This window comes from Salmo salar, chromosome ssa15, assembly GCF_905237065.1.
Source record: "Salmo salar chromosome ssa15, Ssal_v3.1, whole genome shotgun sequence".
Taxonomy (NCBI): domain Eukaryota; kingdom Metazoa; phylum Chordata; class Actinopteri; order Salmoniformes; family Salmonidae; genus Salmo; species Salmo salar.
In genome coordinates this window covers 40,295,034-40,307,204 of record NC_059456.1, presented here as the reverse complement: position 1 = coordinate 40,307,204, position 12,171 = coordinate 40,295,034, and the positions used below count along the sequence as shown (strand labels likewise).

At 47.7% G+C, this 12,171-nt stretch overlaps 1 protein-coding gene across 8 annotated transcripts in view; it reads left to right on the top strand.

The window, feature by feature from the left end:
* Positions 1 to 12,171, top strand: part of hivep2a (HIVEP zinc finger 2a) — an 83,660-nt gene that overhangs the window by 50,681 nt on the left and 20,808 nt on the right. For all 8 annotated transcript variants that reach the window (XM_014144494.2, XM_014144499.2, XM_014144495.2 and 5 more), the window contains one exon: positions 10,372 to 10,557. The gene's annotated coding sequence lies outside the window, so the exon portion shown is untranslated. The remainder of the gene's footprint in view (positions 1 to 10,371; positions 10,558 to 12,171) is intronic.

The window sequence follows — 12,171 nt, the reverse complement described above, 5'->3', positions numbered from 1 at the left end:
AGTAATAGTCAAAAAAGCCAGTTTTGAGCAGTTCAGTTATCTCCATCATGCCTTGTTTTTAAATGTAGTTTATAGTGTCCCTGGAGGGAACCATATTGTGGGTCAGTAGACTATAATGTAAAACATCCTGTTACATCATTGAGCTTCTACAGTAAGCAAACAGCACAGCTGTCAGTAAGCAAGGTAGCGCACACCTTTTGTTTCTTATTCGGGTTGATGAACATGCTCTTCCGGAATCTTCTTCCCCAACGTTAGAGAGAACACACTGTACTGTAGGACTGTACTGTTTTCTGGTTGGTCAAGAAAGACAGCAGGATATTACATTACTTACAGTGCAGCTATACAGTAAGTGTTTCTCCATACAATATGAATATGGCCCAGAGTTTTTTCTTAATAAGCACTTGATCTCACCAGGTCTGATCTGAGCCTCTATTATAGAGTCGTTATATTGTCGGCTATATCTAAGGCCCACGTTTTTCCTGCTTGTGTCACATGATCAGGAGAAAGTCAGGTCCTCCGTGAGGTTCTGTTTATGTCGAGTTAATAGAAGAAGCCATTTAAGTCCAATTCTGGCACCTTGTAGTCAGTCAGTCAGTCAGTCAGTCAGTCAGTCAGTCAGTAGAGTGAAGTAGTGTTCCCTCTGGTCTCCCCAGTCTGCTGGAGAGGATTCCATGTTCTGCCCGCCACAGCTGTGTCAGTCCTCTCTCCCCGTTCCTCTCCCCTCCCTTCCCCCTGCTACCTTACCCAGACACTAAAGGAACCCTCTTGTCCCACCGACACATTTCCTCCGGCTGACTAAGTACAATTTGAGAAAAGCCTCTTACTTGACTGAATAACATTTGTTGTATAAAAACTGAATGGAGCAGAACAGTTTCCATGTGGCATGTTTCTTTAGTTCCGGTCTATCTGTCTGTGTTGATATGAATAGATAATGAGGGATAACAGCAGGCCTTTCTGTCCTCTCCTGGCCTGGCCTGGCCTGGCCTCACCCCTCATTGTGACTGGGACGGAGAGCAGAGAGCAGTGGATGTCTCTCTTGGGGATGTTGCTGTGTACAGTGTTGTGTCTGTGGAGGTGTGAGAAGCAGACAGCTGATTTGTTATCAGCCTGCAGGGTGGGAGTGGCGTTCCTACAACCCTTGGCCATGGGTAGCTCTGACCCTGTGTGTTCACTGAGGATGTACACTATCTGTGTCCTGTTTCCGATCTACTCATCAGGGAGATTCTCTCTCTCTCTCTCTCTCTCTCTCTCTCTCTCTCTCTCTCTCTCTCTCTCTCTCTCTCTCTCTCTCTCTCTCTCTCTCTCTCTCTCTCTCTCTCTCTCTCTCCCTGCTGGGCTGGAGTGACACTGGCCTTCTGTATAATTCAGGCCTGGCAACTAGGCTGCTTTGAAAAGTGGGCCACTTTACTCATGTGCTTAGCTTAGCATTAAAATGAATGCGTAGTGAGGCTCAATCAGGCATTGTTATTATCTTGCGTGAGGGTCCGTCTCCCTCTCAGTGCGGCTGTTAAACAGGCAGAAATCAATGCCGAAATATAGACACTCTGTCTGAAGTGGCTTTATGAAAAACCCCAGCAGAAAGACTGACGGACAGACAGGGAGATATTCTTGGCTCGGGGTAACTCTTCCCCATTTCCCCTCTCCAGTTCGCTCTTTATTAGGCGTGTGGACAGGGCAGGCAGCCTGCTCTCCAATGACAACATTACTGTAGGGGGCCTCAGAGGATGGCCCTGGTCCCTACAGAATCAGGTTTACGCTCCAAGTCCCTACAGTCACTAGCTAATCCTCTTGACAGGGACTCCGGTAAGGGCACTACTTTATCTTGCGGAAACCCTACAGCATATCACGCCCTCCATTATACAGAGATTAGCTGGGAAAGACTCTGTGCAGACACAGCAGTTTCTGTATCAAAGGCCATAATGAATATGACGGCAAAGGCTGGAGTATCACTATACAACCTGTATCTACCGCCACGGTGGTGAGTCAGCAGTCAACCTTGGCTTGATACTTAAATAACCAAGGTGAAGTTAAAGGCGAAATAAAAATGTGGTAAACCTGTTTTGGTCAACCCCTTGACAAATGAGGTCTGGGTTGCCTTTATTACCTGTTGATTATCATAAACTACCCATTTATGAGGAACTAAACTATGTTGTGATTTCTTATGATTCATTATCATTGACTCAGCTTGATTGTCCATTATTGTGCAGATGTTTGAAGGCGTCTGGAATCCCAAGACAAACCCCGAGGCTGATGATGTTACATTATGATTGCTGCGTTAAGACGTGTGTTGAACTAATTTTCGTAACACCTTGAGTGAAAGGCTTTGGTGTGAACAGACCTTTGTTTATCATTGAGCCTTTCGGTGTTGTCAGGGAGCCTCTTGAACAACGATACTCTGTAGATGCTTCTGGACTAATGAACACGATGCTTTGGAAGCCCTAGAGTTCTTTTCTTCTTTTTCCCCCCCTTGACTAAGCTGTTCCTTTCAAAGAAGGTGATGCATGAAGGGCTGATCGTCTGATTGTGGCCCTCCCATTTCACCCTCCTCTGTCTGGGAGATTAGCTCCTCTAAGGCCACGCCACCTGGAATCATCATGCCTGTTACGTCACACCCAGACTGTGTGTGTGTGTGTGTGTGTGTGTAGACTCCAGTCCAAGGTTTGTGGGTAGAGCTGACAGATAGACAGCTGGAAGGATTCAGTAAAAACCTCAACTCTAAACACATATGTATGAATGGCTGACCACACAAGTCAAATGCACACCATCTTCCACTGCCACTACAGTCACACACAAAATATGACACCAACAATGGACATATCGGTCTGGGGTGTGAGAATACCACACCGACAGAATGTTACACTAGTATCATCATTGGAATTTGATCTGTGCTGTACTTTACAATACATTATCATGAGTTCTGTAACATTGTGTGGCCGCTCACAAGGATGCACACAGGGTTTTCATTGATAACTATCTTCTTTCAACAGGATAGCCTAACCTACGTCCTATACCGTTTCTGTCCTGTTTGGTCATACAGGCTTCCCCTACCACAGCCAGATAGCTAGCTCTACCAAGGCCTCCCTCCTCCCTCCCTCCCCCCTCCCTCCCAAGTATGGTTGGCTGTTGGCAGTGGGGGATGTAGACTGTCTTTGTTTGATCAACACCCAGGATTTCCACCAACAGGGTTGGCCGGACAACCAGAGCCAGTTACCCTCTATACCCACATGGTGTGTACAAGACAATGGTGGAAATAGACGCCGTTATGGATGAATTACACTTTGTTTCCTGCGGATTTCAGGGAATTTCATCAGAAGGCAGTTGGTTTTTCAGAGCTTTGTGTGTGGGGAGTGGGGAATGCCACTGGGTTGGAGGGTATGGATGAGGAAGTGACCGTCGTACCAGGGGAGGCCAAAGCTAGGGGCTATTGTTCAGCTCCCTGTCGTGAGAAAACAGCTGTGCCCCTATGCAGCACACTGCTTAACATGGGAGGGAAATAATTCACACCTAGGAAAGGCGAAGTTCTCTCTCACACTGGGACTGGAGGAGCACGATGTATGGGAACAAGGCGGTCTGACTTGTGAATGACATATTATCACACATGCAGTTTGTATGTACTGTAGCATTTCATGTGCATCATACAGAACAGTGTTGAAGTGGCAGGTGATTTGAAGTAGCCTCTTTTTTTCGGACTACTTCTGTTTAGTTAAAGATGGATGGTGTCTGACCTTGTTTAGAGAAGCCGACTAATGCGTACATACCATATGCACAGTTTCCACCTTCTCTGGCTGCGAGTGTTCATGAGTTGGAGTGCACAGAACCCCCTGTCTCGTCCACCTCAGTGTCAATCAACACGTTTCTAGTGGGACCTGATAAAATGTGCTGCCCGTCCCGAGACCATCAATTGCACAGCCATAAAGCTCTCATTTCAGCCCGGAGAATTCTGCCCCAGCACACCAGAAATCCCACCGAAGTGCTTCGGTGCTCTTAAACGACCCAAACCTTCCTAAAAAAAAAAAGAGAGAGAAAGAGAGCACGTCGGGGCGGATGTGTGTCGGGAGGCGAAACCAGTGAAAACTGGACAGACGGAGACTTGAGAAGTTTTACAGGCTGACTCAGAGGACAGCAGGCCCAGCTCCCGCCTCGTATACTAGGAGTGGGCTTGGCGGGGACGCCGGCGGCTAGCGCTGCTGCTGAGACTCACAGGCAGCCCGGGCTAGCTATCAAGGTCTGGCCAGGTTGTTATTCTGGGGGAGAGAGGAGAGGCAGGTGACGCAGACAGAGGGAGAGTGGGTGGTTCACCCATCACAGACTGCATGATTCTCATTGCTCTGTTTTGGACATGACAAGCACATCGAGTGTCATTGGGTCATCAGCTCACCCCACCCACTGGTGGTTCGATGCTGGCTGCGGCCGGCGGAAGTGTTAGTGTGAGTGTGTTGACAGACATCCCCTGTCTCTCTCTTCATCACACCCAGAGAAAGACACAGTCATTTGGGATTTGGGGATAGTGGGGTGTGAAAATGACACTGATTATCTGGTCCCCGGAGGCGGCATGTCCGTGGCCATGCGTGTCCACGGGAGCCGGGTTCACTGTGTGATTAATTCCCATTAAATGCCATGTGCTTCCCATTTTGGTTCAGCCCAAATCCTGTCTCCCAATGAGCTGATTACAGAGCAGCAGCAGCGCAACGACCTGTCAGCTCAAAGGCCCTGCTCTCGCTCTGCTACACCTGCTGGAGCCTGGCTCCTGGCTCCCAGCTCCCTGAGTCCCCTGATTGTTTCCTCTGTCTGGTTCTGGAGCCCCTCTGGGGTGTCACAGAGTGGGGTTAGTTAGTGTTACTGTTATTGAGGCTTGGGGAAACTGTCTGTCTGGAGGCTATGGGGACTATGGTTCTATGAGTGTATAAAGGCTATTGAAAAGAAAGGGACGTGTTATGCATTGTTGTCTTTGGAGAAAGAAGCTAAGAGTTTCGTCAACATATGGCCTGTGAGAGGCATGAAGGCACGCACGCACACACATCCCCGGGGTGAAGGGGATATTGTGTTGAAACCTCAGTCCTGACAAGTCCTCAGTGGAGGAATCCATGTGTAGGCCTGGCCAACCAAGCAGCTCTCTGAGAGATCAGTGGTTTGTCTGTTGTCCAGCAGCACACAGAGGTCCCTCTCTCCTTTTGACTTCACCGCTGAACGAACGCCAGCGTCAAGACCACTCAAATGAAAGATGGCCGCCGACGCCGTCAGGAAAACCACTTAGGCCGATTTCCTGGCTCTTTATAAAGAGTAACACGACACTCGACCTCAGCTGTCCGGGGAGCGCGCAGGGTCCCCACTTTTAAAAAGTGGGATTCTGATGTCACGACCGCAGTTATTCTCTGAATTCCATGCTGATGCACTCATCCTTCAGTGCTGTGCTTTCCATCAGGCCGCCCTGTCAGGAACAGACATGGGGAGAGGAGGGGAGGGGGGGGATGTACAGCTGGAGCAAGAGAGAAGTGAAGAATAACAGAACCCTCTGATGTTTGTGTGCTGGAACATGGAGCCTCTCTCTCTCTCTTTTCGCCCCCCATTCTCCCCCCATCACAGGAGCAGGGCTGGATCCTGTCCCCATTGTCGATTGTGCCATTCTTCAAATGTACTTTTCGGTTTCCGCCCATAAATTTTTTAGCATCCCCATTAAGTATAAGGTAATTGCATTGGCTCTATATAACGCCCCGAGCTACGAGACTAATTAAAGCAGAAACAGGAGTTTAGGCATATTTATTAAGAAGACTCCGATTAATTATGGAAGACAGACGTGTGACTTTAAATGAGAGATATTAAGAGAGAGATGATCCTCATCCTCCAGCACCCAGACCCTTATAGACAGCCGAAGGCTGGGAGGGAGAGAGAAAGAGAGAGAGGCATGGAGTGAGAGAGAAGGGGAAAGAGAGAGATAGGCATTGAGTGAGAGAGAAGGGGAAAGAGAGAGAGAGAGAGAGGGGGGGAAGGGAGAAACATAGCTAGAGAGAGAGAGAGGGTACTGAAACAGGACACGCTCACACAGGGGGCTTTGTTCCCCCAGCAGCATGTATGTGTGCAGCGAGTTCCGCTGTTCTCTCTCCGAGCAAAAGGCCACAGGGCAGACGTGAGGCCGTGACTGATGCCAAAGAAATGTGTCGGGGAGCACGTGGCGAGGCCCGGGCAGTGGGAGCTTTGTCGACCCTGCCTCCCTGCCACTCCAGCCCATTATATAGCCTAATTGGCCCCTACATTATGGGATCGTGTTAGGGAGGCCGACTGCCCTGGTTTTCTTGGTGAATTGGACTTAAACCAACATGTGCTGTGGAGGGCTGACTGTTTCTGGGCTGGGGAGAGGAGCGAAAAGGAGAGGGGAGGGGAGAGAAAGAGAGAGGAGGACAGGAGAAGAGAGAAGAGGAGAGGGGACGTTTGTCGTCTAGGGCAGAGGAGGTGTCAGGCCGATGCAGGTGCACCTGACAGGGCGCTCGTCTGTTCCCATGGTTTCAGCCCCGTTGGCGGGGGTGGGGGTGAGGAGGGGGAGTAGGGCAGGAGGTGATGACAGGCCCGGTGGCCTCAGGGCACCTCACACTGTGATACATTTAGCTTCTTAATGCCACTTCCAATGATCCCACTAACTCTCCTGTATTACTACGCATAAAAATTTTATCAGCTGAATAATGTTGTGGAAGTGGAGAAGAGTAGAAGGGTCATTTCCAACCCCCAGTTCAGTTTAGTTCAGTTCAAACCGAGACAATGGCTGTCAGCCACTGTTTTGTGAGGGAATTACAATAAACATTGTCCATTGTACCGCAAAATTGGTTGCGGTAGATTAAAAAAAAGTTTTACAGAAGTGTTTTTTCAGGCTCTGCTTTCTTCAGTTTGTCACGTGTCCTGTCTTGTACCTTAGCCAAACAATGCACTTGTATCTTCTACTGAGTAAAAGTGGCACTTAAATGGAAACAAGTGTTTAAGAATTTAGTGATTACATAAGAGGGTTGTTACGTTCAGAGTGCTGGGGTCTTTCTGGTGCATCCGTCCATGCCATGTGCCGACGCCACTGCTGCTACGGTACTGCTATCAGACAAGCATGACTGGATATGTTCTTCCTCAGGAAGATGTTTATGTTTCAGAGAAATGCAGGGACGGATCAGGATTACAAAGTACCATAATGTGTATGGTATTAAATGCTGCTGCACTGTAATCCAATTGAGATTGAGACAATAATAACGAGTGTAGGTGTGACGGCTTCTTTCTGACTGCACCACTGCAGTAGGCAGGATGAATTATTGCACAAATAATACTGGGGGTATTTTTGGACTGTGGAACATACAGTGTAAACATGGAACTTGTTTTTAGTGAATATCTAAGCACAGCCAATGGATTGGAAAGTATGTATGAAACTGGAAGTTTGCTATTTTTAATAAAGGACAGATTTTTTTGTTCCCAGTTTCCAGTTAGTGCTCCATTTTTAGTTGGCCTTCAGGATAGGTAAGAGGATATTTCCTGTAACTGTTTCATGACTAATTATTTAAAAAATGCAGTTCGGATGTTTCAGAGATTACTGGAGATGTTGCGGTGGTGAGTATATGCAGCCTTGCTGTTCTAGTATTTTTCATCGAAGTTCGTCCTACTGTACGTGCTCCCGAAATCAGAGTGGACCTCTCCCTGATCTATCCCAACATTGAGTGATGGGTTCCATGGAACTGTGCATCATTCACAGGCCCCCATAGTGATTTTTAGAGATAATAATAGCCCCCTATGCTGCCGGAGCAGAGCAGTGCTCTCCCACTAGGAGTCAATGATCACAGCACTTACTCAAATCTCTGAGGAACTCCTGCTCTCTGGCTGCAAACAGGCTGCCAACAGGCCCACATTGAAACAAATGGCTCACTTCTCCTCAGAAGAGGATCCATCTTTATTCTGTGTGACTACAACCCGTGGGTTTGGTTTGGGCATAAGTGCTCGGCTAGCTCAGACTTGGCAAGATGCTCATCTTTTGGTAAATAGCAGAGAGAGATCCAGAATAGTTCTTCTGCTATTTCTATAGTTCTGTTTTGATGTTCCTAAACTTGATGGAATTGAAGAGTCATTTCAGGGACCTTATCAAACATATTTTTATAGAAGTTTTATGGAGGCAGGTAAGGCCTAATCCTCTAGGCTGAGCAGCAATCACTGAGTGAGTTCTGTGGGCCAAATTAGACACCGAACCCCTACACTATCATTTTTATTACCCTGACATAACACCCTTGATAGATATTTATAATTATGACTAATGACATTAGTGTTATGATACATGCAATAGCCAACTGTTTTACTTTTGAGTCATGACAAGTTCTGTAATGTGCCAATAACTGTCATAGATTATGATTTGACTTATTACCAAGAGGATAAGAAACATTCATGAAACACTTTTTAATTATGGGTGATGAACTTGCTGTGTTGAGACACTCTGCAGCAGTTCAGGGCGGTACATTAGGCATGTCCATCCCATGAGCTGTACTGTCGTTTTTGGACATCGACTTACATTGTGTGAAAGAAAGGATAGTATGTCTTTATTTTTGTTTCTGGTGGAATCTTGCATTGGAGCAGGGCGTGGAATCTGACACAGCTAGATATAAACTAGCTAACCTATGCTCTTTTGTTGCTGAGAGAGCCATACTGCAGATTAGGATGCATCCCCATGGAAAGGTTAAGGGTTATCTTGCCTCAAAGTTCCCCTGCCCAGCAGGCTTAGGTCAGACGGACTGAGGTAATATTCTACCTTACTAGAGAAGGTAGACTCATAGAGACACACAGAGATGGGCAACCTGCCCCCCCCCTGCTCTCTGCCCTCTGGCCTGGCATAGCTTACATAAGTCTGAGTCACAGCATCCTGAGTCAGAGAGAGAGAGAGAGAGCGAAATAAAGACCAGGGGGACATCTCGAAAAACAACCTTACCTGCCATCAGGAATAGACCACTTCACAGCTTCCTCTCAGAATGCCTGCATCTATGAATCATGTATTATCCAGTGCAGTGGAAAGGGGTTCTGAGGTAAAAATAGATAAACAGCACAGTATACAACCTCTGTCCTGGATAAAGACACAGTTATCTAATGGAGGAACACAGAGCGCTTGAGTTCAGTTTACTATGTTAGGCCCCTCTCCATACTGTATTTAATCAGGGAGAGGTCCCTTTTATTGCAAAACCACATTGAAATGCGTCCATGCATCAGACCCAGCCAGTGGGCCGAGGGCTGGGGCCTTACCATAGCAATGGGATTACATCTTCCCTCTCCCTGAAGGGTGGGCCGAGTCTGTGGTCAGAGAGAGAAATGGGGTGAGAGTGAAAGAGGGGAGAGAGAAAATTACGGATAGAGAGAAAGAAAGGAAAAGAGTGCGAGAGAGAATAGGAGAGAAGGAGAAAGAAAGAAAGAGGACGAGAGGAAGAGAAAGGATGGGAGGAAGAGAATCAGACAAAGATAGTGTCTCCTCTCCCATATTTCAGTTGCCTTGGCTCCCTGGGTCTCTGGTAATTTAATATCTGTGATTTGTCAGCGAGGCCGAGGAGGTAATGGATGGATCGAGCAGAGTTTCACGCTGGCATTTTCATGGAGCATGATGAAAGAAAGTTCTCTCTCTCACCGTCCTTTAGATTAACAACCAACCTAATTATGCCCGCTCCTCTTTTACGGCGATAAGATTTGTCTTATTTGTCAGGTGCTGTCAGGTTGGAAAAGAGAGCATCAATTCGACCCTCTCCTAACAGAGGGAGATATGTATGGTAGAAAGAGCGCAGGACTATTGTTACAGCTTAGCTCTATCAGGCAATTTCTCCCTTTTGCGTCATACCTTAGATATCCCATGAAATATGAGCTCTTTGTACCATACAACACCATCACGGTGACAGCTCCGTACCAAATGTCAAAAGCTGTCGTCCTTCTAATGGGAGAGGCTGACGTGGACCTACTGTAAAATGACACGTGCTGTTCTCTTCTATACTTGACGTCAATACACACAACAGTGTGCGGGTGAGAGGGACATAATACAAGGTGTCTGTCCTTGTGTTTGCTTGAATCCGAGAGGGTGTTGTCATCAGTCTGACAGTATGCGACCATACTTCTCTTCCCAGTAGTATATCTGGGATAATTATGCCTCAATTGTCTGATGCCCCCTCTGGGACCGTTTTGGCAGGTGGTGTTCCATTAACCATATGGAGCCCGACCAAAGTGCTGAAACTTTGTTAAATTATAAAAGTAGATTGATAGAGAGACGATAAAATTGGTTTGATTTATTGGCCCATTCCGAACCAGTCTATTGGATTTTCTATGGCAGGTTTTTATTTTTATGACATCAGCAGGTTTCAACATGGTTCTCTTCTTGCTGTTTCTCTCCAGTGGTCTGTGTCATCTCCGCACCCTGGCCAAGGGGTCGTCCTGATCTCTGAACCCCCACCCCTCACCCTCCTCCCACCAGCCTGACCCAGCGACCACCCCACCTTGCACCCAACCAACCAAGCGGACCGAAGACCCCTAAACAGTGCCAGGCTCAATCACCACCTCCAGTCCTCTGAGATCACGCAGGTGACTGTACACACACACATACACGCACACACTCACGCTCACGCTTACCACTCTCACACACACACACACTCACACACATACACACACACTCACGCTCACTCTTAACACTCTCACAGACACACATACACACACACACACTCACGCTCACTCTTAACACTCTCACACACACATACACACATACACACACACACTCACGCTCAGTCTTAACACTCACACACACACACAGGAGTCAGGAGTGCATGTGTTTAGAATGGAAATAAGGGGAATGTTGGGAACAGACACCTTGTCTCAGTGAGCCTCACATCTGGAAGGGGTGTGTGTTTGCTTTAGCTGCGTGCTAGCAGATGGGAGATAAAAGGACAGGCCTGATGCTATCTTATCTACGGCTGGGGTTGACTTATGATAAAGGTGATAAAAATATTGCTCATGATTTACTGGCTGTTCAATAGGCGAGTATAAGTACAGAAGAACATTTGGGACTTTGCAGTACCACCAGGAAGCAGACAATGTGTTTTGTTTATTTCTCAAATATATGTTTATGCACAATTGGTTATGGCTGTGTGTTTATCTGGTCAGTGGTCCTCTCTGCCCTACTCCCCACTGACTTGCCATGTAATGGCCTGAATTATTCTGTCACCTTTCATCTCGATCATATTCCACCTGTCATACCTCCTCCAGCTCACACCTCTCCTCTCCTTCTTCTCCTCTCTCCTCTATCTACCTCCTCTCCCTCCTCTTTCCTCTCTCTCCTCTCTCCTCTCTCCTCTCCCTTCTCTCTCCTCTTTCCTCTCTCTCCTCTCTCCTCTTTCCTCTCCCTTCTCTCTCCTCTCTTCTCTCCCTTCTCTCTCCTCTCTTCTCTCCCTTCTCTCTCCTCTCCCTTCTCTCTCCTCTCTCCTCTCCCTTCTCTCTCCTCTCTCCTCTCCCTTCTCTCTCCTCTCTCCTCTCCCTTCTCTCTCCTCTTTCCTCTCCCTTCTCTCTCCTCTTTCCTCTCCCTTCTCTCTCCTCTCTCCTCTCCCTTCTCTCTCCTCTCTCCTCTCCCTTCTCTCTCCTCTCTCCTCTCTCCTCTCTCCTCTCCCTTCTCTCTCCTCTTTCCTCTCCCTTCTCTCTCCTCTTTCCTCTCCCTTCTCTCTCCTCTCTCCTCTCCCTTCTCTCTCCTCTCTCCTCTCTCCTCTCCCTTCTCTCTCCTCTTTCCTCTCCCTTCTCTCTCCTCTTTCCTCTCCCTTCTCTCTCCTCTCTCCTCTCCCTTCTCTCTCCTCTCTCCTCTCTCCTCTCCCTTCTCTCTCCTCTCTCCTCTCCCTTCTCTCTCCTCTCTCCTCTCCCTTCTCTCTCCTCTCTCCTCTCCCTTCTCTCTCCTCTTTCCTCTCCCTCCTCTCTCCTCTCCCTTCTCTCTCCTCTCCCTTCTCTTTCCTCTCCCTCCTCTCTCCTCTCCCTCCTCTCTCCTCTCCCTTTTCTGACAAGAGCTCCTCTGTTTACTACTATGTTGGTTAGTTTGAATGAACTCCGTGGTGTACCTAGCTATTTCTTCAGGGAAGGGAAACCCATTCGACTAGCCCATTCACTCCCATACACTTGGTAACATTTGTGCTAGATATCCCGATGTGTACATTGTCAAGG